The sequence below is a fragment of the Pristiophorus japonicus genome, unplaced genomic scaffold (assembly GCF_044704955.1).
Source record: "Pristiophorus japonicus isolate sPriJap1 unplaced genomic scaffold, sPriJap1.hap1 HAP1_SCAFFOLD_464, whole genome shotgun sequence".
Lineage (NCBI taxonomy): Eukaryota > Metazoa > Chordata > Chondrichthyes > Pristiophoridae > Pristiophorus > Pristiophorus japonicus.
The window spans coordinates 212,344-239,763 of NW_027254368.1; the positions used below are offsets into that span (position 1 = coordinate 212,344).

The following is a 27,420-nucleotide window of genomic DNA, read 5'->3' on the forward strand; positions in this document are numbered from 1 at the left end:
GGTCAGGCTGACCGGTCTATAATTCCCTGTTTTCTCTCTTCCTCCTTTTTTAAAAAGTGGGGTTACATTGGCTACCCTCCACTCGATAGGAACTGATCCAGAGTCAATGGAATGTTGAAAATGACTGTCAATGCATCCGCTATTTCCAAGGCCACCTCCTTAAGTACTCTGGGATGCAGTCCATCAGGCCCTGGGGATTTATCGGCCTTCAATCCCATCAATTTCCCCAACACAATTTCCCGACTAATAAAGATTTCCCTCAGTTCCTCCTCCCTACTAGACCCTCTGACCCCTTTTATATCCGGAAGGTTGTTTATGTCCTCCTTAGTGAATACTGAACCAAAGTACTTGTTCAATTGGTCTGCCATTTCTTTGATCCCCGTTATGACTTCCCCTGATTCTGACTGCAGGGGACCTACGTTTGTCTTTCCTAACCTTTTTCTCTTTACATACCCATAGAAACTTTTACAATCCGCCTTAATGTTCCCTGCAAGCTTCTTCTCGTACTCCATTTTCCCTGCCCTAATCAAACCCTTTGGCCTCCTCTGCTGAGTTCTAAATTTCTCCCAGTCCCCAGGTTCGCTGCTATTTCTGGCCAATTTGTATGCCACTTCCTTGGCTTTAATACTATCCCTGATTTCCCTAGATAGCCACGGTTGAGCCACCTTCCCTTTTTTATTTTTACGCCAGACAGGAATGTACAATTGTTGTAATTCATCCATGCGGTCTCTAAATGTCTGCCATTGCCCATCCACAGTCAACCCCTTAAGTATCATTCACCAATCTATCCTAGCCAATTCACGCCTCATACCTTCAAAGTTACCCTTCTTTAAGTTCTGGACCATGGTCTCTGAATTAACTGTTTCATTCTCCAGCCTAATGCAGAATTCCACCATATTATGGTCACTCTTCCCCAAGGGGCCTCGCACAATGAGATTGCTAATTAGTCCCCTCTCATTACACAACACCCAGTCTAAGATGGCCTCCCCCCTAGTTAGTTCCTCGACATATTGGTCTAGAAAACCATCCCTTATGCACTCCAGGAAATCCTCCTCCACTGTATTGCTTCCAGTTTGGCTAGCCCAATCTATGTGCATATTAAAGTCACCCATTATAACTGCTGCACCTTTATTGCATGCACCCCTAATTTCCTGTTTGATGCCCTCCCCAACATCACTACTACTGTTTGGAGGTCTGTACACAACTCCCACTAACGTTTTTTGCCCTTTGGTGTTCTGCAGCTCTACCCATATAGATTCCACATCATCCAAGCTAATGTCTTTCCTAACTATTGCATTAATCTCCTCTTTAACCAGCAATGCTACCCCACCTCCTTTTCCTTTTATTCTATCCTTCCTGAATGTTGAATACCCCTGGATGTTGAGTTCCCAGCCCTGATCATCCTGGAGCCATGTCTCCGTAATCCCAATCACATCATATTTGTTAACATCTATTTGCACAGTTAATTCATCCACCTTATTGCGGATACTCCTTGCATTAAGACATAAAGCCTCCCTTGATTATTGCCCACCCCACCGTGAAATTATTATTTGTGGGCCTATAAACTACGCCCACCAGTGACTTTTTCCCCTTACTATCTCTAATCTCCACCCACAATGATTCAACATTTTGTTCATTAGAGCTAATATCGTCTCTCACAACTGCCCTGATATCATCCTTTATTAACAGAGCTACCCCACCTCCTTTCCCTTCTTGTCTATCTTTCCGAATCGTCAGATACCCCTGTATGTTTAATTTCCAGTCTTGGCCATCCTGCAACCATGTTTCTGTAATGGTCACCAAATCATACCCATTTGTACCGTCAACTCAGTTACTTTATTTCGAATGCTGCGTGCATTTAGGTGGAGTGCTTTAATCCTAGTTTTTAAACCATGATTTTTAGTTTTGACCCCTCCTGCAGCCCCTTTATATTCAGTGGCCCTTTTTGTTTTTTGCCTTGGGTTTCTCTGCCCTCCACTTTTACTCATCTCCTTTCTGTCTTTTGCTTTTGTCTCCTTTTTGTTTCCCTCTGTCTCCCTGCATTGGTTCCCATCCCCCTGCCATATTAGTTTAACTCCTCCCCAACAGCACTCGCAAACACTTCCCCCCCCCCCCTAGGACATTGGTTCCGGTCCTGCCCAGGTGCAGACCTCGTCCTCGTATGTCATGGCTGTCGGCCAGCTGCTGTATCTCCTGTGCTTTCTCCATCCACCACCTGATCTTTAGGTACCAGGTTTTTTGTTGGACTTTAGCCTTTAGCCACCTGTAATGCGGTTTTGCTGCTCCAGAGTTGGGTTGCTGTTTAAGGCTCAGAAATGCCCTGCGCTTGCAATCTATTAGCGCTTGAATCTCCTGATCATTCTCATCAAACCAGTCCTGGTATTTCCTGGTTGAGTGACCGAGCATCTCGTTGCAGGCACTGGTTATGGAGGCCTGGAGGACAGACCATAGAAACATAGAAAATAGGTGCAGGAGTAGGCCATTCGGCCCTTCTAGCCTGCACCGCCATTCAATAAGTTCATGGCTGAACATGCAACTTCAGTATCCCATTCCTGCTTTCTCGCCATACCCCTTGATCCCCCCTAGTAGTAAGGACTACATCTAATTCCTTTTTGAATATATTTAGTGAATTCGCCTCAACAACTTTCTGTGGTAGAGAATTTCACAGGTTCACCACTCTCTGGGCGAAGAAGTTTCTTCTCATCTCGGTCCTAAATGGCATGCCCCTTATCCTTAGACTGTGACCCCTGGTTCTGGACTTCCCCAACATTGGGAACATTCTTCCTGCATCTAACCTGTCTAAACCCGTCAAAATTTTAAACGTTTCTATGAGATCCCCTCTCATTCTTCTGAACTCCAGTGAATACAAGCCCAGTTGATCCAGTCTTTCTTGATATGTCAGTCCCGCCATCCCGGGAATCAGTCTGGTGAACCTTCGCTGCACTCTCTCAATAGCAAGAATGTCCTTCCTCAAGTTAGGAGACAAAACTGTAAACAATACTCCAGGTGTGGCCTCACCAAGGCCCTGTACAACTGTAGTAACACCTCCCTGCCCCTGTACTCAAATCCCCTCGCTATGAAGACCAACATGCCATTTGCTTTCTTAACCGCCTGCTGTACCTGCAGGCCAACCTTCAATGACTGATGTATCATGACACCCAGGTCTCAGTGCACCTCCTCTTTTCCTAATCTGTCACCATTCAGATAATAGCACAGTGGGAATTCTGCGTCTTGGGGTCCTCAAGGCACGCCAGGTTAGCTGTGAGGTGCTGACTGTAAAGGGCTCTCTTAGTTGGGTCCTTAAGTGCCCCAGCAGTGACTTTTTTTGTGACACTGCTTCTGCTGCGCCCTTCACTTTGGAGCTACGTTGATGTCAATGATGGATCGGATTTGGCGGTGGTCCGTCCAGCAGTCGTCAGCTCCTGTCATGGCCCGAGTGATGTGCACATTCTTGCGATCACGGGCTTGGACGATGATATAGTCGAGCAGGTGCCAGTATTTGGAGCGAGGATGTTGCCACGGTGCCTTGTATTTGTCCTTCTGTCGGAACAAGGTGTTGTTGATGAGGAGTTCGTGTTCTAGACATTTTGTCAGGAGTAGGGTAGCGCTGGAGTTGTCTTTCCCTAACCTCTCTGTCAATCATGCCTCCCCAGAGGGCTGTTTCCTTGCCAACCCTGGCGTTGAAGTTGCCAAGGAGGATCAGTTTGTTGCCCACAGGTACACAGGTCAGGGATGTTTTGAGGTTGGAATAAAAACCCTCTTTGGTCTCATCCATTACATCAAGTGTTGGGGCATATGCACTGTTGACTGTGGCGCACTGGTTCCGGGATAGGGTGAGTCAAAGCTTCCTGAGGCGTTTGTTAGCCCCGCAGGGGGAGTCTTTGAGGCAGTTGATCAGCTCGTTTTTGATAACGAAGCCGACTCCGTGGAGGTGGCGTTCTGCCTCTGGTTTGCCTTTCCAGAAGGTGTAACCTCCACATTGTTCCTTGAGCTGGCCTTCCCCTGCCCACTGGGTCTCATTTAGGGCGGTGATGTCAATATCAAAGCGTCTAAGTTCCTGGGCAACTGTGGCGCTGCGGCGTTCCGGTCTGTCGCTGTTGGGGTTGTGCATGAGAGTCCTGAAGTTCCAGGTCCTGAACTTCATGTTAGAGGATGGAAGACGCCTGCGCGTGATTTCTTTTAACGTGGGGTGGTCGTTGCACACCGGGTACCACACGGGCTAAGCTGAGCAAGGTCTTGGTCCAGTGGCAAGTGGGTCCATGATGACTGGAGACCAGGCACTGCTGTATGGGCCTAGTTGCCTATGGCGAGATGTTGGTCACAGGCTCGGCGCTGGGTAGCACGCTTGATAGTAGGTAGACCAAGGTTTGGTTGGGAGAAGCATTGGGGGGCATGGTGTACAAAAGGGCAGAGGTCATGTAAACCTGCACAAATCACTGGTTAGGCTGCAGTTCGAATATTATGTCAGATTTTGGGGATCTTACACCAGGAAGGATGTCGAGTCCATGGAGAGGGTGCAGAGAGATTCACGGAGATAATACCAGGGAAGAGAGGCTTTAGTTATCAGGGGAGATTGGAGAAACTGGGGCTCTTTTCATTAGAACAAAGGTTAATTGGAGATCTGAGGGAGGTGCTTAAAGTTTGATCAGGTAAATGAGGAAAAACTATTTCCACCAGTCAGTGAGTCAATAACAGAAAATAGGTGCAGGAGTAGGCTATTCGGCCCTTCGAGCCTGCACCACCATTTAATATGATCATGGCTGAACATGCAACTTTAGTACCCCATTCCTGCTTTCTCTCCATACCTCTTGATCTCCATAGCCGTAAGGGCCATATCCAACTCCCTTTTGAATATATCTAACAAACTGGCCTCAACAACCTTCTTTGGTCGAGAATTCCACAGGTTCACAATTCTCTGAGTGAAGAAGTTTGTCTTCATCTCGGTCCTAAATGGTTTACCCCTTATCCTTAGACTGTGACCCTTGATTCTGGACTTCCCCAACATCGGGAACATTCTTCCTGCATCTAACCTGTCCAATCCCGTCAGAATTTTATGTTTCTATGAGATCCCATCTCATTCTTCTAAATTCCAGTGAATATAAGTCTAGTCACTCCAGTCTTTCTTCATGTGTCAGTCCTGCTATTCTGGGAATCAGTCTGGTGAACCTTCACTGCACTCCCTCAATAGCAAGAAGGCCCTTCCTCAGATTTGGAGACCAAAACTGCACACAATATTCAAGGTGTGGCCTCACCAAGGCCATGTACAACTGCAGTAAGACCTCCCTGTTCCTATATTCAAATCCTCTCGCCATGAAGGCCAACATGCCATTTGCCTTCTTCACCGCCTGCTGCACCTGCATGCCAACTTTCAATGACTGATGTACCATGACACCCAGGTCTCGTTGCACCTCCCCTTTTCCTAATCTGTCACCATTCAGATAATATTCTGCCTTCCTGTTTTTGCCACCAAAGTGGATAATCTCACATTTATCGACATTATACTGCATCTGCCATGCATTTGCCCACTCACCTAACCTGTCCAAGTTAGCCTGCAGATTCTTAGCATCCTCTTCACAGCTCACACTACCACCCATCTTAGTGTCATCTGCAAACTTGGAGATATTACATTCAATTCCTTCACCTAAATCATTAATGTATCTTGTAAATAGCAGTGGTCCCAGCACTGAACCTTGCGGTACCCCACTAGTCACTACCTGCCATTCTGAAAAGGACCCGTTTATTCCTACACTTTGTTTCCTGTCTACCAACCAGTTCTCTATCCACGTCAATACATTACTCCCAATACCATGTGCTTTACTTTTGCACACTAATCTCTTGTGTGGGACCTTGTCAAAAGTCTTTTGAAAATCCAAATACACCACATCCACTGGTTCTCCCTTGTCCACTCCATTAGTTACATCCTCAAAACATTCTAGATTTGTCAAGTATGATTTCCCTTTCATAAATCCATGCTGACTTGGACCGATCCTGTCACTGCTTTCCAAATGTACTGTTATTTCATCTTAATAATTGATTCCAGCATGTTCCCCACTCCCAATGTCAGGTTAACCAATCTATAATTCCCTGTTTTCTCTCTCCCTCCTTTTCTAAAAAGTGGGGATACATTAGCTACCCTCCAATCCATAGGAACTGATTCAGAGTCTATAGAATGTTGGAAAATGACCACCAATACATCCACTATTTCTAGGGCCACTTCCTTACTCGAGGGCATCAAATTCAAATAATCACCAAAAGGCTCAAACCCGGGGAGGAACTATCGAGCACACTGTACAACAATGTTCAGGACACTTACTGTCTCTCCGGATCCGTGTCCGGTGGAGGAACTGATGGGTTTCTCTTATCTTTGGGTTAAATTATGTTCTCATCGAGGTGATGGATGTCACTGCTGGGGAATGGGATATTCTGAGCACCTAGTGTCTGCCTAAAGCACTCTGCAGTTAGGTACAGCACGGCTTAGATACAGAGTAAAGCACCCTGTACACTGTCCCATCAAACACTCCCAGGGCAAGTACAGCACGGGTTAGATACAGAGTAAAGCTCCTTCTACACTGTCCCATCAAACACTCCCAGGACAGGTACAGCACAGGTTAGATACAGAGTAAACCTACCTCTACACTGCCCCAAACACTCCCAGAGCAGGTACAGCATGGGTCAGATACAGAGTAAAGCCCTGTGTACACTATCCCACCAGGGCAGGTACAACACAGATTAGAAAGAGTAAACTTCTCTCTATACTGTCCCATCAGACACTCCCACGACAGGTACAGTACTGGTTAGATACAGAGTAAATCTCCTTCTACACTGTCCCATCAAACACTCCAAGGGTAGGTATAGAACATAAGAAATAGATGCAGGAGTTGGCCATTTGGCCCCTCGAGCCTGCTCCGCCATTCAATAAGATCATGGTTGATCTGATCCTGGCCTCAACTCCACTTCCTCGCCCGCTCTCCATAACCCTGGACTCCCTTATCATTCAAAAATCTGTCTATCCCCACCTTAAATACATTTAATGACCCAGCCCCCACAGCTCTCTGAGGTAGAGAATTCCAAAGATTCACGTCCCTCAGCTAAGAAATTCCTCCATTTCAGTTTTAAATGAGCTACCTCTTATTCTGAAATTACGCTCCCTAGTTCTAGATTCCTCCACAAGGGGAAACATCCTCTCTGTATCAATCCTGTCAAGCCCCCTCAGAATCTTATACATTTCAATAAGATCACCTCTAAGTCTTCTAAACTCCAAAGAGTATAGGCCCACCTGCTTCACCTTTCTTCTTATGACAACCTCTTCATCTCAGTCATCAACCTTGGGAACCTTCTCTGAACTGCTTCCAATGCAAGTATACCCCTCCTGAAATAAGGAGACCAAACTGTATGCAGTACTCCAGGTGTAGTCTCACCAATGCCCTGTACAGTTGCAGAAGGACTTTCTTACTTTTACATTCCATCCCCCTTGCAATAAAGGACAACATTCCATTTGTGTTCCTAATTAATTGCTGTAACTGCACACTACCTTTGTGTGTTTAATGTACAAGAACCCCCAGATCCCTCTGTACTATCGCATTTTGTAATCTCTCCCCATTTAAATAATAATTTGCTGTTTTATTTCTCCGACCAAAGTGGATAACCACACATTTTCCCACATTATACTCCATCTGCCAAAGTTTTGCCCACTCACTTAGCCTCTCTATATCCCTTTGCGTCCTCCTCACAACTTGCTAAGTTAGCACAGGTTAGATACAGAGTAAATCTCCATCTACATTATCCATCAAATACTCGCAGAGCAGGTACAACACGGGTTAGATACAAAGTAAAGCTCCCTCTACATTGTCCCATCAAATACTCTCAGGGCAGGTGCAGCATGGGTTAGGTACTGATTAAAGCTCCCTCTAACTGTCCCCTCAAACACTGCTACAGCAGGTACAGCACGGGTTAGATACAGAGTAAAGCTCCCTCTACACTGCCGCATCAAACACTCGCAGGGCAGGTATAGCAAAATTAGATACAGAAGAAATCTCCCTCTAGACTGTCCCATCAAAAACTCCCAGAGCAGGTACAGCACGGGTCAGAAACAGAGTAAAGCTCCGTCTACACTGTCCCATCAAACACTTGCAGGACAGGTACAGCTTGGATTAGATACAGAGTAAACCTCCCTCTACACTGTCCTATCAGACACAACTAGGGCAGGTAGAGTATGGGTTAGATATAGAGGAAAGCTTCCCCTACACCAACCCATCAAAGCTCACAGGGCAGGTAGAGCATGGGTTAGCTACAGAGCAAAGCTCCCTCTGAAGTGTCCCATCAGTCACTCACAAGACAGGTACAGCACGGGTTATGTGGAGAGTAAAGCTCTCTCTACACTCTGGGGGGGGGGGGGGGAAAGAGTTGAACAGCCAGAGGTTATGGTTCACATCGGTACCAATGATATGGGTAGGAAGAGGGATGAGGTCCTGCAGGCAGAGTTTAGGGAGCTAGGAGAGAAATTAAAAAGCAGGACCTCAAAAGGTAGTAATCTCTGGATTACTCCCGGTGCCACGAGCTAGTGAGTACAGATGGCTGGAGAGATGGTGCAGGCGGGAGGGCTTTAGCTTCCTGAGGCATTGGGACTGCTTCTGGGGGAGGCGGGACCTGTACAAGCCGGACGGGTTGCACCTCAACATAGCAAGGACCAATATCCTTGCGGGTAGGTTTGCTAGTGCTGTTGGGGAGGGTTTAAACTAGCTTGGCAGGGGGATGGGAACCTGAAAAAGATTCAATAGGGAGAGGAGTAAAGCTGGAATTAGAAAGCAAAAATAAAGAAAGTGAATTTGAAGGAGAGAGGATACAAGCAAGAAAAAAAGGTAAAAAAAAAACTTAAAGGCACGGTGTCTAAATGCACGTAGCATTTGTAACAAAATAGATAAGTTGATGGCACAAATTGAGACAAATGGGTATGATCTGATAGCCATTAGAGAGATGTGGTTGCAAGGTGACCAGGACTGGGAATTAAATATTCAGGGGTACTTGACAATCCGGAAGGACAGATAGAAAGGAAAAGGAGGTGGGGTAGCTCTATGGATAAAGGATGGAATCACTGCAATAGTAAGAAACGATATTGGCTCAAATGATAAGGGTGTTGAGACAGTTTGGATGGAGATAAGGAATAATAAGGGGAAAAAGTCACTGGTGGGCATAGTCTATAGGCCCCCGAACAGTAACAACTCTGTTGGTCGCAGCATAAATCAGGAAATAGTGGGGGCTTGTAAAAAGGGAACAGCAATAATCATAGGTGATATTAAGCTCCATATTGATTGGACAAATCAAATTGGTCAGGGCAGCCTTGAGGAGGAGTTCATGGAGTGCATAAGGGACAGGTTCCTTGAGCAGTATGTAACAGAACCAACCAGGAGGCAGGCTATCTTAGATCTGATCCTATGTAATGAGACAGGATTAATAAACAATCTCCTAGTAAAGGATCCCCTCGGAATGAGTGATCATAACATGATTGAATTTCAAATTCAGATGGAGAGTGAGAAAGTTGGATCTCTAACCAGCGCACTAAGCTTAAATAAAGGAGACTATGAAGGTATGAGGGCAGAGTTGGGTAAAGTGGACTGAGAAAATAGATTAATGTGTAGGACGGTTGATGAACTGTGGTGTACATTTAAGGAGATATTTCACAACTCTCAAGAAAAATACATTCCAGTGAGGAGAAAAGATAGCCATCCATTGCTAACTAAAGAAATAAAGTACGGTATCCAACTAAAAACAAGGGCATACAAAGTGACCAAAACTAATGGAAGGACAGAAGACTAGGAAGCTTTTAAAAGTCAGCAAAGAACGACGAAAAAAATGAAGGGAAGAGAAGATAGACTGAGAGTAAATTAGCACAAAATATAAAAACAGAAAGCAAGAGTTTCTATAGGTATATAAAAAGGAAAAGAGTGGCTAAAGTAAATGTTGGTCCCTTAGAGGACGAGACCGGGGAATTAATAATGGGGAACATGGAGATGGCAGAAACTCTGAACAAATATTTTGTATTAGTCTTTAGGTTAGAGGACACCAATAATATTCCAACAGTGGATAGTCAAGGGGCTATGGGGGAGGAAGGGGAAGAACTTAACACAATCACAATCACGAAGGAGGTGGTACTCAGTAAGATAATGGGACTAAAGGCAGATATATCTTCTGGATCTGATGACTTGTATCCTAGGGTCTTGAGAAGTAGCGGCAGGGATTGTAGATGCATTGGTTGTAATTTACCAAAATTCCCTGGATTCTGCAGGGGTCCCAGCAGATTGGAAAACTGCAAATGTAACGCCCCCATTTAAAAAAGGAGGCAGAAAAAAAACAGGAAACTATAGACCAGTTAGCCTAACATCTGTGGTTGGGAAAATGTTGCCCTTGTCCATTATTAAAGAAGCAATAGCAGGACATTTGGATAAGCAAAATTCGATCAGGCAGAGTCAACATGGATTTATGAAGGGGAAGTCATGTTTGACAAATTTGCTGGAGTTCTTTGAGGATGTAACGAACAGAATGGATAAAGTGGAACCAGTGGATAAGGTGTATTTGGACTTCCAGCAGGCATTTGACAACATGCTACATAAAAGGCTGCTGCACAAGATAAAAGTTCACGGAGTTGGGGGTAATATATTAGCATGGATAGAAGATTGGCTAACTAATAGAGAACAGAGAGTCGGGATAAATGGTTCATTCTCTGGTTAGCAACCAGTAACTAGTGGGGTGCCGCAGGGATCAGTGCTGGGTCCCCAACTATTTACAATCTATATTAACGACTTGGAAGAAGGGACTGAGTGTAACGTAGCCAAGTTTTCTGACAATACAAAGATGGGTGGAAAAGCAATGTGTGAGCAGGACACAAAAAATCTGCAGAAGGACATAGAGAGGCTCAGTGAGTGGGCAAAAATTTGGCAGTTGGAGTATAATGTTGGAAAGTGTGAGGTCATGCACTTTGGCAGAAAAAAATCAAAGAGCAAGTTATTATTTAAATGGAGAAAGATTGCAAAGCACCACAGTACAGCGGGACCTGGGGGTACTTGTGCACGAAACACAAAAGGATAGTATGCAGGTACAGCAAGTGATCAGGAAGGCTATCTTGGCCTTTATTGCAAAGGGGTTGGAGTATAAAAGCAGGGAAGTCTTGCTGCAGCTACACAAGGTTTTGGTGAGGCCACACCTGGAATACTGTGTGCAGTTTTGGTTTCCATATTTACAAAAGGATAAAGTTGTTTTGGAGGCAGTTCAGAGAAGGTTCACTCGGTTGATTCCGGGGATGAGAGGGTTGACTTATGAGGAAAGGTTAAGTAGGTTGGGCCTCTACTCACTGGAGTTCAGAAGAATGAGAGGCGATCTTATCGAAACATGTAAGATTATGAAGGGGCTCGACAAGGTGGATGCAGAGAGGATGTTTCCACTAATAAGGGAGACAAGAGCTAGAGGGCATGATTTTAGAATAAGGGGCCGCCCATTTAAAACAGAGATGAGGAGAAATTTATTCTCTCACAGGGTTCTAAATCTGTGGAATTTGCTGACTCAGAAAGCTGTAGAAGCAGGGACATTGAATAAATTTAAGATAGAAATAGACAGTTTCTTAAACGAAAAGGTATAAGGGGTGATGGGGAGGGGGCGGGGAAGTGGAGCTGAGTCCATGATCTTATTGAATGGCGGAGCAGGATCGAGGGGCCGTATGGCCTACTCCTGTTCCTTATGCTCTTATGTACACTGTCTAATGAAACGTTCCGAGGGTAGGTGCAGCACGGATTAGATACAGAGTAAACCTCCGCCTACACTGTCCCATCAAACACACCCAGGGCAGGTATGGAACATAAGAAATAGGAGCAGGAGTAGACCATTTATCCCTTCGAGCCTGCTCCGCCATTCAATAAGATCATGGCTGATCGGATCCAGGTCTCAACTCCACTTCACTGCCCACTCCCCATAATCCTTGACCCACTTATCGTTCAAAATTCTGTCTATCCCCACCTTAAATACATTCAATGACCCAGCTCCCACAGCTCTCTGAGGTAGAGAATTCCAAAGATTCACATCCCTCAGATAAGAAATTTCTCCTCATTTCAGTTTTAAATGAGCGACCCCTTATTCTGAAACTATGCCCTCTAGTTCTAGATTCCCCCACGAGGGGAAACATCCTCTCTGTCAAGCCCCCTCAGAATCTTATACGTTTCAATAAGATCACCTCTAAGTCTTCTAAACTCCAATGAGTACAGGCCCAATCTGCTCAACCTTTCTCATTATGAAAACCCCTTCATCTCAGTTATCCACCTCGGGAACTTTCTCTGAACTGCCTCCAGTACAAGTATATCCTTCCTTAAATGAGACGACCAAAACTGCACGTGGTACTCTAGGTGTGGTCCTACCAACGCCCTGTACAGTTGCAGCAGGACTTCCCTACTTTTATACTCCATCCCCCATGCAATAAAGGCCAACATTCCATTTGCCTTCCAGATTAATTGCAGTACCTGCATGCTAACTTTTTGTGTTTAATGTACAAGGACCCCCAGATCCCACTGTACCACCGCATTTTGTAATCTCACAATTTAAATAATAATTTTCTTTATTATTTCTCTGACCAAAGTGGATAAGCTCACATTTTTCCACAATATACTCCATCTGCCAAAGTTTTTCCCACTCACTTAGCCTATCTATATCCCTTTGTAGATTATTGGCGTCCTCTTCACAACTTGCTGGGTTACCACAGGTTTGGCACACAGTAAATCTCCGTCTACATTATCCCATCAAACACTCCCAGGACAGGTACAGTATGGGTTAGATTCAGAGAAAAGCTCCCACCACACTGTCCCATCAAATACTCCCAAGGCAGTTACAGTATGGGTTAGATAGATAGAAAAGCTTCCTCTAAACTGTCCCGTCAAACTCTGCCAGATCAGGTACAACATGGGTTAGATTCAGCGCAAAGCTTCCTTTACATTATCCCGTCAAAAATTCCCAGGGCAGGTACAGCACAGGGTTAGATACAGAGTAAAACTCTCTCTATACTATCCCATCAAACACTCTCAGGGCAGGTACAGCACAGGTTAGATGCAGAGTAAAACTCCGTATGCACTGTCCCATCAAACACTCCCAGAGCAGGTACAGCACAGGTTAGATACAGAGTAAACCTCCCTCTACACTGTCCCATCAAACAATCCCAGGGCAGGTACAGCACGGGTTAGATACAGGGTAACTCTCCCTTACTACAACAGTGACGACAATCCAAAAGTACCTCATTGGCTGTAAAGCGCTTTGAGGGCTCCAGTGGTCGTGAAAGGCGCCAAATAAATTCAAGTCTTTCTCCCTCTTCATTGTCCCATCAGACACTGCCAGCCCATAATGAGCAGGGCTCAGGGAGGTTGGTTGCTAGGCACTGCAGTGATGTCATAAAGCAGGGCCATTCAGCCCAGTGGGCCCTCTCCATGTCCCTTTAAAGGTGGAGAGCTGGGACATCCTGTCTCAACACACATCCCCCTGTTCATACTGAGAATCCCCGGGGAAGGCCCAAGGCCCAGAGTGTGGAACACAACCAAGGGGGAAAGAGGAGGAGAGACGGTGCAGTGTGGGAGAGGAGGGAGGAGTCTGCTCATTCCCAGGGGCAGTTCAGACAAAGTGCTTTGAGTGGTGGGTCCAGCAGTGGAACTGAAAACAAACAAAGGGAATAAATAAAGATCCAATCCAAAGGAACAAACAACGGGTCATTTGGCAGACATCACAACCGGCCCAGAATTATTCAATGGGCGAGCATCGATTGCTTATTGTGGGCTGTTTCACACTTCAACCATCCATTGAGTGAAGAAGTGTATCCTAACATCTCTCCTGAATGGCCTGGCTCGGATTTTAAGGTTATGTCCCCTCGTCCTAGACACCCCAAGCAGCAGAATAAATTTCTCTCTATCTACCCGAGCAATTGCTTTCAAATTCACACTAAATTCCCAGAGACTAGGTGGTGTATGGGTTAGATACAGAGTAAAGTTTCCTCTACACTGCCGCAGGGCACACTTCAGTGTCCGTCCCAACCGCACTGCTGGCAGCTTATCAATTAAAATTCAGCAGCAGTACAATCTGCTACTGCACTGAAAACTTTCCACCCGCAGCTCCTGATCAGTTTCAGGTTAAAGCTCCTTCTAAACTGTCCCATGAAGCTCTCCCAGGGCAGGGACAGCACGAATTAGGTACACAGTAAATCTGTGTCAGAGGAAACTGTACCCCAGTGAGTCAGTGCCAGAAGAAACTGTACCCCAGAGAGAGTCAGTGCCAGAGGAAACTGTACCCCAGAGAGAGTCAGTGCCAGAGGAAACTGTATGCGAGAGAGAATCAGTGCCAGAGGAAACATGCAGCAGAGCCTGGTCTCCAGTCATCTTGGATTCCCTTGCCATTGGACCAAGACCTTGCTCTGCCAAGCCCATGTGGTAGCGAATGTGCAAGGGCCACCTCGCATTAAAAGAATTCACACTATGAGCAATACATAACAATCCTCTTCCTCTGCAGTTATCAATCTATTGCAATTCCCCATGCCTGTAGTTTCGTTATATTACGATTCAAAATATCTTCAGTTATCAGCAACAAATGGCATCTATATCACGCCTTAAACGTAGTAAAATGTCCCAAGGCACTTCACAGGACTGTTAGCAAATAAACTTTGACACCCAGTCACGTAAGGAAATATTAGCACAGGTGACTGAAAGCTTGTTCAAAATGGTAGGTATTAAGGAGCATTTTAAAGGTGGAGAGGTTTAGGGAGGAATTCCAGAGTTTATGGCCTTGGCAGCTGAAGGTACAGCCACCAATATTGCTGAAAATTGGGGCTGCTCAAGAGGCCAGAATTGGAGGAATGCAAAGATCTGAGGGTTGTCGCGCTGGAGGAGGTTACAGCAATAGGGAGGGGCAAGGTCCTGGATGGATTTCAAAACAAGGATGAGAATTTTGAAAGCGAGGCACTGATGGACCAGGAGCCAATGTAGTTCAGCGAGCACAGGGGTGATGGGTGAATGGAAATTGGTTCAAGTTGGGATGAGAGGGCTGAGGACAGATTGAGTAGAATAGGCCTATATTCTCTGGAGTTTAGAAGAACGGAAGGTGATATCATTGAAACATATAAAATTCTGAGAGGAATTGACAAGGGCTGGATAGTCTAGAGTTAGGGGTCCTAGTATTAGGATAAGAGATCCGTCATTTAAGACTATGTGGAGGAGCTATTTCTTCACTCAGAGTTGTGAATCTTTAAAATTCTCTATCGAATAGAGATCTTACTGAATGGCGGAGTAGATGGGAGGGGCCGTATGGCCAACTCCTGCTGCTACTTCTTGTGTCCTTGAGTAAGGATACGGGCAGGAGTGTTAAAGAAACATAGAAACTTACAACGCAGAAGCAGGCCATTTCAGACCATCGTGTCCGCGCCGGCCGACAAAGAGCCGCACGGCCCTCGGTCAGCAGCCCTGAAGATTACATATAAACCTATGAACAATGAACAATTGCGGAAAGGTAAATAGCACCCAGCCCAACTCACACAACTGCATCACCCCTTGCACTGAAACATTCTACACTCCACCCCAACCAGAACCATGTGATGTCCTGGGAGAGGCAAAAAACAGGTAAAAGCCCAGGCCAATTTAGGGAAAGAAAATGTGGGAACATTTTTCTCCTATCCATCCAGGCGATCGAAACTAGTCCAGATCACCCTGGTTGTATTCGATTCCCTACAATACTTACCATTATATCTGCGCCGGCCAACAAAAGGTGATCTCGTCTAATCCCAATTACCAGCTCTAGGTCCGTACCCTGCAGGTTACGGCACTTTAAGTGCCCATCCAACCATCTCTTAAAAGTAGTGAGGGTTTCTATATCCACTACTCTTCCAGGCAGTGAGTTCCAGATCCCCAAAACCCTCTGCATAAAGAAACCTCCCCCTCAAATCCCCTCTAAACCTTCCACCAACCACCTTAAAACTATGCCCCCTAAGTTTAAGCTTATGTTTACGGAGAGTGCGAGGTGTTAGGCCAATCAGAGGCATGGATGAGGGTTTGAGCAGATGAGCTGAGGAAGGGGCAGAGACCGGCAATGTTATGGAGGTGGAAGTAAGCGTACTTGGTGATTGAGGGAATATGGGTTCGGAAGCTCATCTCGGGGTCAAGTACGACGCCAATCAATAAATTGCAACTCTCCATATCTGTGTTTCAGTATATTAGAATACTACATATCTCTCGTGATCAATGCTTCAATATTAGTAATCAATATATTTTCTTATAATTCTAAATGTTCATGAATGAATAATTGATTCTGTGGGTGAGAGGCTGTGCTGGTCTTTCAGATGGGTCTGTGCACCGTGATCAGTGAATTGACGATGTGCTTCCGGTTCAATCTTTCCATTGGCTTTCTCACCAGATGGGAAATATTTGAACATTGAGATCTGATGGTGTCGGTGAGAGTTCAGCCGCACCTAATGTACAGAGACCGGTCCATCTGCTGGGCTCTGCCTCAAACTGGAGTCACCTCTTAGATCAAAGCCCTTTACTCTGAAACACACACAAGATTCACTGTGACTGTGTTTAGAGACAGAAACTGATCTCACTTCACATCCCATTGCACGGCCCTTATGCTGGATAATTGTACTCGGTGGTTAGTCTCTCCCTGTCTCATTTCCTGTCTTACCTTGTAGCCTGTGTGTACTGTCTGCAGGACCGGTGTGTATCTGAGTAAATGGCACTTTCTCTTACCTTTCTCCCCTGTCGATCTATTGAAGCACTTTCAATCGGAAGGGGCTCACTTGTTGGTGCTCTCACAATCCTGTGCTGGTTCACCTGCTGTTCCTCAGTCCACAATCTCTGTTTCCTTCCAGCTGTGGAACTTTCTCAATCACTCCACCATTCACCGGGATCTAATTATCACAGGGCAGAAAATTAGAAGATAAATGTTGTGAAGTGGAATGTAATATAAAGTGTTTTTCCAACGTTTCAGAACAGTATATGTCCAGTATTTCTGTTTGATTTTATCCTTTTCCTCAGATCTCTCCTGCCCGTCTGGACTTACAGAAAATCACCAGAAATCTCCTCGGGTTGCACGCAGTCTGATCTCACTGGACCTCCGGGTTACACGCTGTCTGATCTCACTGGGCCCCCCGGTTACACACTGTCTGATCTCACTGGGCCCCCGGGTTACACACTGTCTGATCTCACTGGGCCCCCGGGTTACACACTGTCTGATCTCACTGGGCCCCGGGGATGGGGACGAGGAGCCGAGGGGAGGGGCCGATGAGGAGGGGAGGGGGACAGTTTCCCAAGACCCCCCATTCTCTACCCCTCGTCTGTCAAACCCCCCCCACCCTCCCCGTCTATCTCCTCCCTCTCCAGTCATTCTGGGGATGTGCCTGTGTCAAGTCTGTGTGCGCGTGTCCGTGTCTCTCTCGCCCTCACCCCCATTCCATGTCTCACCTCCCCTACCGGGACACTCTCCCCCGGCCCCCTCTCCCCCCCGGGGACACTCTCCCTCGGCTCCCTCTCTCCCCCCGAGGGACACTCTCCCTCGGCCCCCTCTCTCCCCCCCCCGGGGACACTCTCCCTCCTCTCCCCCCGGGACACTCTCCCTCGGCCCCCTCTCTCCCCCCCCGGGGACACTCTCCCTCGGCCCCCTCTCTCCCCCCCCCGGGGACACTCTCCCTCGGCCCCCTCTCTCCCCACCGGGGACACTCTCCCTCGGCCCCCTCTCTCTTCCCCCCCCCCCCCGGGGACACTCTCCCTCGGCCCCCTCTCTCTTCCCCCCCCGGGGACACTCTCCCTCGGCCCCCTCTCTCTTCCCCCCCCCGGGGACACTCTCCCTCGGCCCCCTCTCTCCCCCCCCGGGGACACTCTCCCTCCTCTCCCCCCGGGACACTCTCCCTCGGCCCCTCTCTCCCCCCCGGGGAGACTCTCCCTCGGCCCCCTCTCTCTCCCCCCCCCGGGGACACTCTCCCTCGGCCCCCTCTCTCTCCCCCCCCGGGGACACTCTCCCTCGGCCCCCTCTCTCCCCCCCGGGGACACTCTCCCTCCTCTCCCCCAGGGACACTCTCCCTCGGCCCCCTCTCTCCCCCCCCGGGGACACTCTCCCTCGGCCCCCTCTCTCCCCCCCGGGGACACTCTCCCTCGGCCCCTCTCTCCCCCCCGGGAAGACTCTCCCTCGGCCCCTCTCTCCCCCCCGGGGAAACTCTCCCTCGGCCCCCTCTCTCCCCCCCGGGGACACTCTCCCTCGGCCCCCTCTCTCCTCGGCCCCCTCTCCCCCCGTCCCCCTCTCCCCTCGTCCCCCTCATGCTTCTCAGCTCCGCTCACTTTCCACCATCTTGTTTACCTTCACCAACGGCCAACTTCTGGGGATCCTGGACATGCGCAGTGCCGCCTCTCAGCGCGCTCAGGGAGGCGTTGTCCGCCTCTGCAATTGGCTGATTGACCTGATTGACAGGCCGCCCACAAATCGCGACCCTGTATCTGCCACTTACCCCGTCCGCTCCCACAGTCCGAGGCGGGCTCGCTCCGGGTCACGCGGCTGCGATTCGAACTCGCGCCGCCGCTCGCTCAGCGCCAGTGACGTCAACAACCCGGCAAGAATGAGTGTGTGACGTCAAAACCCCAGCAACGCGAGCTGTGTGACATCAGTAACCTGGCAATGCAGTCTCTGTGACGTCATGTAGCCTGGCGGGAAGGGCACTGAGCCCACAGGATGGGCGTATACTGAGCCTGGCACCGGGGAGGGCACCGACCCCACAGGATGGGCGTATACTGAGCCTGGCACCAGGGGAGGGCATCGACCCCACAGGATGGCCGTGTATCTAGCCTGGCAGCAAGGGAGGGCACTGACCCCACAGGATGGTGCACACCGAGCCTGGCACCAGGGGAGGCACCGACCCCACAGGATGGCCGTGTGTCTAGCCTGGCACCAGGGCAGGGCACAAACCCCACAGGATGGCCGTGTATTGAGCCTGGCACCTACCCACAGGATGGCCAAGTACCGAGCCTGGCACCAGGGGCGGGGAGGGGAGGGCACCAGGAAAACCATTGGCCCATTGCTTGTCACGTGTGTGTCCAGAGGGGCGGGAGCTGCGGGTTTTCGCATCAGTGACAGACCCAGATTACCCAGGTGTATCGGCGCTGCATGGCCCATAGGACAGGAACAAGAAGGAGAGAATGTTCTGAAGTTCTATCCTGTACTTACAGCGATGACTTTTGTAAACTCTTTTTAAAGAATATTAGGAGAAGATTAGCACACGGGAAGCTCAAACCCAAAGATCACGTCCCTATCTGCCAGAGTCAGTCGATTCATCAAGGGCTGATTATCATCGGCCTTTTACATAAGAACATAAGAAATAGGAGCAGGAGTGGGCCAAATGGCCCCTGGAGCCTGCTCCGCCATTGAATACAATTATGGCCGATCTGATTATAGACTCAGGTCCACTTTCCTGCCCACTCCCCATAACCCCTTAATCCCTTATCGGTTAAGAAACTGTCTACCTCTGACTTAAATTTATTCAATATCCCAGCTTCCACAGTTCTCTGAGGCAGCGAATTCCACAGATTTACAACCCTGAGAAGAAATTTCTCCTCATCTCAGTTTTAAATGGGCGGCCCCTTATTCTAAGATTATGCTCCCAAGTTCTAGTCTCCCCTATCAGTGGAAACGTCCTCTCTGCATCCACCTTGTCAAGCCCCCTCATAATCTTATACGTTTCGATAAGATCACCTTTCATTCTTCTGAATTGCAATGAGTATAGGCCCATTCTCCTCAACCTTTCCTCGTAAGTCAACCCTCTCATCTCTGGAATCAACCTAGGGAACCTTCTCTGAACTGCCTCCAAAGCAAGTACATCCTTTCGTAAATATGGAAACCAAGGCAGTATTCCAGGTGTGGCCTCACCAATACCCTGTACAACAAGCAAGACTTCCCTGTTTTTATACTCCATCCCCTTTGCAATAAAAGCCAAGATACCATTGGCCTTCCTGATCACTTGCTGTACCTGAATATTAACCTTTTGTGTTTCATGCACAAATAACCCAGGTCCCGCCACACTGCAGCACTTTGCAATTTTTCTCCATTTAAATAATAACTTACTCTTTGATTTGTTTTGCCAAAGTGCATGACCCTCACTTTCCAACATTATACTCCATCTGCCAAATTTTTGCCCTCTCACTTAGCCTGTCTATTGTTTTACAGGTTTTTTGTGTCCTCCTCACACATTGCTTTTTATCACATCTTTGCATTGTCAGCAAACTTGGTTACGTTACACTCGGTCCTTTCTTCCAAGTTGTTAATATAGATTGTAAATAGTTGGGGTCCCAGCGGCACCCCACTAGTTACTGATTGCCAACCCGAGAATGAACCATTTATCCCGACTCTCTGTTTTCTGTTAGCCAATCCTCTATCCATGCTAATATATTACCCCAAACCCCGTGAACTTTTCTCTTGCGCAGTAACCTTTTATGTGGCACCTTGTCAAATGCCTTCTGGAAGTCCAAATACACCAAATCCACTGGTTCCCCTTTATCCACCCTGTTCGTTACATCCTCAAAGAATTCCAGCAATTTGTCAAACATGACTTCCCCTTCATTATTCCGTGCTGACTCTGCCTGACCGAATTATGCTTTTCCAAATGTCCTGCTACTGCTTCTTTAATAATGGACTCCAACCTTTTCCCAACCACAGATGTTAGGCTAACTGGTCTAGTTTCCTGCTTTTTGTCTGCCTCCGTTTTTAAATAGTGGTGTTACATTTGCCGTTTTCCAATCTGCTGGGACCTCCCAGAATCCAAGGAATTTTGGTAAATTAGAACCAATGCATCCACTATCCCTGCCATTACTTCTCTTAAGACCCTAGGATTCAAGTCATCAGATCCATTATCTTACTGCTTAGTGATTGTGATAAGTTCCTCCCCCGCTATAGCCCCTTGACTATCCACTGTTGGAATATTGTTAGTGTCCTCTACCATAAAGACTGATACAAAATATTTATTCACAGTTTCTGCCATCTCCATGTTCCCCATCACTAATTCCCGTTCTCATCCTCTGAGGGATCAACATTTACTTTAGCCGCTCTTTTCCTTTTTATATACCTATAGAAACTCTTGCTATCTGTTTTTATATTTTGTGCTAGTTTACTTTCACAGTCTATCTTCCCTTTCTTACTCATTTTTTAGTTATTCTTTGCTGGCTTTTAAAAGCTTCCCAATCTTCTGTCCTCCCACGAGTTTTCGCCACTTTGTATGCCCTTGTTTTTAAGTGGATACCATCCTTTATTTCTTTAGTCAGCCACGGATGGCTATCTTTTCTTTTACACCCTCAACTGGAACTGGAACTGGATTGCAGTGGGACTTTCAGGAGAATATTAAAGATGGGCACCACAGAAATAATTACAATCTGAGCGTCAACATCAGGGCAACTTATTCCCGGGGCATTCATTCATCGTGGGCCACCCTGACCTGTGAGAGGACACCACCTCAGGTCGGGAGGATAAAAGAGCAGCGTGGGTCCTGGAATATCGTGGGTCACCCTGACCTGTGAGAGGACACCACCTCAGGTCGGGAGGATAAAAGAGCAGCGTGGGTCCTGGGACATCGCGGGTCACCCTGACCTGTGAGAGGACATATTCTCATCCGTTCTATGTACTGCTTTCATCTGCATAGTGCTACATGTAACGTGATTCGTGATCGGTATTGAAATGTATTCCGGAATGTAATGTAAACCTGTTATTATCTGCTCCATGTAATACCCTTATTTGCACAGTACTACATGTAACATGATTTACGGATTGTACTAAACTGTACCTTGAAATGAAATGCACGCTGGTGCATCATATGGAACTGCTGTCAGCATCCAAACGAATTGTATGGAATTGCTGACCACAAGGTACTGAACTATTTTCCAATGTATTGTGAAAATTTGATATGAATAAAATATATTTTTGAAGAAAAAAAAAGCCACCGTGGGTCAGGAGGATAAAAGAGCATACCACTGCAGCTTCCAGAGTGAGCTGCTACAAGTGTGCGACGGCTTTGAGGTGGGCGACTGGATGACATCATCAAAACCCAGGTCGCAGTTTGGAGCGTGGGCAGGAACATCGGCGGGGTCCAGGTACAGCGGAGGAGCGGGAAGGTCGGGGCGGATGAACGGTGAGAGATCGTGGCAGAGGTGTGGCGAATGTTTTTGTGGCAGAGGAACGGTGACAGATCGTGACGGAGGTGCGGTGAGAGATCGTGGCGGAGGAACGATGAGAGATCGTGGCGGTGGAACGGTGAGAGATCGTGGCGGAGGAACGGTGAGAGATCGTGGCGGAGGTGCGGAGAATGAGGGTACGGGGCCCAGAAGAGCCGAGAGCCCAGGGGCAGCATGGGCCTGCCCACACTACGATACGTGTGTGCACTAGGTCCTTGCAGCAGAGCAGGTCTCCTGACGTCCTGATTAACCCTTGCCGCTGGATAAAGGCCAAGCTCTGTCGATCCCGTGTGGTGGCTGGTGTGAGACGGTCACCACACATTAAAACAATCCAGGCACAGGCATCTTCCATCCTTCAATTGGAGTTCAGGACTGGAATATTGGCTCCTTCATTGAAACATCTGCGAACCCATATGGAAGCAAGTCATCCTGGTTCCAGGGACCGCCAATGATGATGATGAAGACCATTCTCGGGGAGGTTGCGGGTATTCCCGGGATTCTGCAGATATTGTGGGAGGCAGATTAGTTCGGTGACAATTGCAGATCTGCCCTGGAATAGACAAAACAATCTGTGACCCTCCTGTGAAGCGCCTGGGGACCTTTTACTGCGTTAAAGGCGCTATATAAACACAAGTTGTTGTTGTTGTCCCGCCAATCCCTCTTTTTTCATAGGCAGTCCCTCGGAATCGAGGCAGACTTGCTTCCACTCCTAAAATTAGTTCTTTGGTGGTTGAACCGTCCAACACGAGAGCCACAGACCCTGTCACAAGTGGGACACATGTTCGTCGGAGGAAGGGGTGGGTGGCACTGATTTATCACACGCTCCTTCCGCTGCCTGCGCCTGACCTCTTCACACTCGCGACGTTGAGATTCGAAGAGCTTCCTCCACTTAGGGCGGTCTTTGGCCAGGGTCTCCCAGGTGTCAGTGGGGATGTTGCACTTTATCAGGGAGGCTTTGAGGGTGTCCTTGTAATGTTTCCTCTGCCCACTTTTGGCTCGTTTGCCGTGACGGAGCTCAGCGTAGAGCGCTTGCTTTGGGAGTCTCGTGTCGGGCATGCGGACAATGTGGCCTGCCCAGCGGAGCTGGTCGAGTGTGGTCAGTGCTTCAATGCTGGGGATGTTGGCCTGGTCGAGGACGCTAACGTTGGTGCGTCTGTCCTCCCAGGGGATTTGCAGGATCTTGCGGAGACATCGTTGGTGGTATTTCTCCAGCGACTTGAGCTGTCTGCTGTACATGGTCCATGTCTCTGAGCCATACAGGAGGGCGGCTATTACTACAGCCCTGTAGACCATGAGCTCGGTGGTAGGTTTGAGGGCCTGGTCTTCAAACACTCTTTTCCTCAGGCGGCCGAAGGCTGCACTGGCGCACTGGAGGCGGTGTTGGATCTGGTGGTCAATGCCTGCCCTTGTTGATAAGAGACTCCCGAGGTTTGGGGAATGGTCCCCGGTGTCCAGGGCCGCGCCGTGGACCTTGCTGACTGGGGGGCAGTGCTGTGCGGCGGGGACAGGCTGCTGGAGGACCTTTGTCTTACGGATGTTTAGTGCAAGGCCCGAGCTCTCGGCCGCCTCAGTAAATACGTCACAATGTCCTGGAGTGGAACACAGGGGCAAAGGTCACCGCCCGTTAAACATTCAAATATTTCAACCCAACCGCCAAGCTCCGAGCGCGAGCCTCGCTCAACCCAAATCATGGCCGCAAACCCCGCCTCCCGGCGGCACCGATTGGCCAGGGGCGGCCCAGTGAGGATCTCCCGGGGGAAGCGGATTTGCCGGAGTGCCTGTCACTCAGAGTGAGGGAGGCGGGTTCCCGGGGCGGGGATGTCCCCGGGGAAGCGGATTGGCCGGAGCGCCTGTCACTCAGAGTGAGGGAGGCGGGCCCGGGCTTCAGTGGGACTCGGAGCTCGGGCAGTGTGTTTGGGCCGGGCGCCAGTGACGCGGCGCTGGGTCCTTGTGTCGGTGAGTTGGAGCCGGTGGGAGCGGCTGAGGGCTGGGATGAGGGGAGGGGGGATTGAGGAGGAGGGGGATGTGTTTGCTCCAGTCTGTACTATATATAATGTGTTGAATGTTGTTGTGGATTGTTACAGAGGGGAAACACATTGAAACAGTGTTTGCAATGACAGGGTCTGCTGCCCAGTGAGTGAGCCACAGGCCTGGCTGCTGGGTACAGGATGTGCTGCAGAGGGCACAGATCAAATGTTTCATCTATTGGAAGGTAATGCACCTAATTCCGGACCTGCCAAGTCTGTTATTTGGAGTGGGCACCATATAGCGGATCATTTTTAAATTCACAAACCGCAGCCGTGCCTTCAGCTGCCTGGGCCCTGAGCTCTGGATTCTCTCCCTAAACCTCTCCGCCTCTCTACCCCTCTCCTTTAAAGCGCTCCTTAAAACCTCCCTCTTTTACCAGCTTTTGGTCACCTGTCTTAATATCTCCTCACGTGGCTCAGTGTTGACACCGATTTAAGAAGCGGGGTGAAATGAAACTTTGTTTTTTAAACACAGCGAGTTGTTGTGATCTGGAACTACTTTTGAAGTGTACTTGTGGTTGTAATGTCGGAAACGTGGCCGTCAATCTGCACACGGCAAGCTCCCACCAGCAGCAATGTGTTAGCGACCAAATAATATGTTTTTGTTGATGTTGGTTGAGGGATAAATATTGGCCAGGGACATTGTGGATAACTTCCCCTGCTCTTCAAAATAGTGCCGTGAGATCTTTTACATCCACCTGAGGGGGTAGACGGCACCTCCGACAGTGCAGCGCTCCCTCACACTGCATTGGTGTGTCAGCCTAGATTTTGTGCTCCAGGTTCTGGAGCAGGACTTAAACCTATAACCTTCTGAGTCTTAAAAAAACCCAAATTGGTAATACAGAAAAATAGACCGGAGGAGTTGGGGGCAGGTCTTGGTGCAATTATCTCCCTCCTGTCACTATATGAAGGCACAGTTTTAAGAGGATGACTTCTTTACCCAGAGAGTGTTGAGAATGTGGAATTTGCTGCCGCATGGAGTTGTTGAGGCGAATAGCATAGATGCAATTAAGGGGAAACTCGGTTCTTTATTGTCATCCTTGTCACCCCTCCCTCCCCCTTTACCATTCGGGCCTGCTCCCTCGTTCAATAAGATCATGGTTAATCTTCGACCTTAACTCTACTTTCCCGCCAAATCCCCATATCCCTTAATTTCCCCCAGAGTCCAAAAATCTATCGATCTCAGCCTTAAATATATTCAGAGATTCAGCATCCATAGCCTTTTAGGTTAGAGAATTCCAAAGATTCACATCCCGCTCAGTGAAGAAATTCCTCCTCATCTCGGTCTTAAATGGCCGACCTATTATCCTGAGACTATGTCCCCTAGTTCTAGACTCTCCAGAGATGGGAAACAACCTCTCAGCATCTACCCTGTCAGTCCCCCTCAGAATCTTGTGTCTCAATGAGATCACCTCTCTTCTTAATTCCAGAGAGTATGGGCCCAATGTGCATTGGGGAGGGGGGGGGAGAGGAAGGGGGATGGGATGGGGAGGGGGAGAGAGAGGGGGGGGAAGAGGAAGGTGGATGCGGAGAGGAAGGGGGATGGGATGAGGAGGGGGAATGGTGAGGCGGAGGAAGGATGCAAATAATCCCCATAATATAATGGTGGGTAATCTTAGTCATGGGTTGAAGATGATCTGTGCATGGGATCTTCTGTTTTTGTGTGTGCTTAAATTAGACTCGTGGTGTGAAGAATCTGCTCATAGCTGGAGTATGGGTAAGAAATGATGGAATCAGCAACGACAGGAAATGATGCTGTATCAGGACTATCTCAGTCACACACTCGCTGACTTGTGTCTAACAGTTTCTAGCAGAGGACATGTCATGCTGCAATAATGGTGTGTGTTAATCCTGTAGAAAGAAAGACTAAATCGCGTTTTTCACAAGCTCAGGACATCCCTAAGTGCGTTACAGCCAATGAAGTACTTTTGAAACGTAGTCAGTATTGTAAAGTAGGAAACGCAGCAGCCAATTTGCGCACAGCAAGATTCCATGAACAGCAATGTGACAATAACCAACTCGTCTGTTTTAGTGATGTTGGTTGAAGGATAAATATTGACCCAGGACACTGAGGTGAACTTCCCAATAGGAAACTTGGTGTTACCTGACTTTGCATTTTATTTAAATTTCAGGATATCTTGTGAGCTGGAGGAGGGCAGCAATCTTACTGTGAATCTAATGTTGTTGAAGTATAGAAAGCTCAGTACTTCTGTTCATAGTTCAGCTGATTCTGCCTGTCTTAACTCAATATGTCCCAGCTCAGTGTGATTGGGACAGTCATGCCACATACTCTGTGTTGATGCAAAGCAGTTTGAGATTGATGGCGAGGGAAGATGTGCAGAGAAACTCTGAAGATCAATAGTTTCCATTGACCGTGGGCCAGGAGAGAGTTTGACTCCACTTCAGCTTTGCATCAGCTGCAACCATTATGAAGTGAAGTTAAAATAGTTGGTCCAGCTAAGAATTTATTTTAAAATTCACATTTAATCTTTCTAATTTTAACAGAGCCCCGACTCTGCTGTCAGCACCTAGAATTATAGAAACACACAGCACTGGAGAAGGCCATTCGGCCCATTGTGCCTGTGTTGGCTCTTTGAAAGAGCTGTCCCATTAGTCTCACTCCTCTGCTCTTTCCCCAGAGCCGTGTGAATGTCTCCTAGTCAACTATTTATCCAATTCCCTTTTGAAAGTTACTATTGAATCTGCTTCCACTGCCCTTTCAGGCAGGGCCCTCCAGATCACCATAACTCGCTGCGTAAAAATGTTTCCCCTCATTTCCCCCCTGGATTTTTTGCCAATTAACTTCAGACCTCATTTAATTTAAATTGCAGGTGAAAATGAACTCAATCCTACATTCTCTGAGGCAGAAGGAAATCTCATGATTTTGAGTTTAAGCAGCAAGAGATCATCTCCAAAGTGAAGGTGAATTCTCAGCAGGCCGATGTGGGCTGTGCCTGTACGGGTAGCGTGTTATGCACCCCATGCCTGGCTAACAGAACTCTTTCCCTGTGCATTTTCAGCAGCGTGGCTTGGTGGTTATTAAGCATTGTAATCAATGTGCTGGTGACCTGCGATAGTTTTGTTTCCTTCTTTAACGAACTTTTTTTGTCTTCACAGGAACAGTCGAATCAATCGCAGAACCTCATTGACTCTGAAATTTTTACATTGCGCAATATTTTGGATGAAAAGGA

The 27,420-nt window shown here is 47.9% G+C and overlaps 1 protein-coding gene across 17 annotated transcripts in view; it reads right to left on the reverse strand.

Annotated features, from left to right (window-relative positions):
• Positions 1 to 27,420, reverse strand: part of LOC139252394 (zinc finger protein 239-like) — a 281,958-nt gene that overhangs the window by 130,596 nt on the left and 123,942 nt on the right. Inside the window, exons 1-3 of one of the 17 annotated variants that reach the window (XR_011591458.1) lie at positions 17,062 to 17,464; positions 16,749 to 16,909; positions 16,177 to 16,547 (exon numbers count right to left, since the gene is read on the reverse strand). The exons of 8 other annotated variants lie outside the window; for them this stretch is intronic. The gene's annotated coding sequence lies outside the window, so the exon portion shown is untranslated. Of the gene's footprint in view, positions 1 to 16,176; positions 16,548 to 16,748; positions 16,910 to 17,061; positions 17,482 to 18,332; positions 18,387 to 21,999; positions 22,599 to 27,420 lie in introns of those variants that run through there. 8 more of the 17 variants (XR_011591457.1, XR_011591452.1, XR_011591459.1 and 5 more) reach the window with 8 other exon arrangements.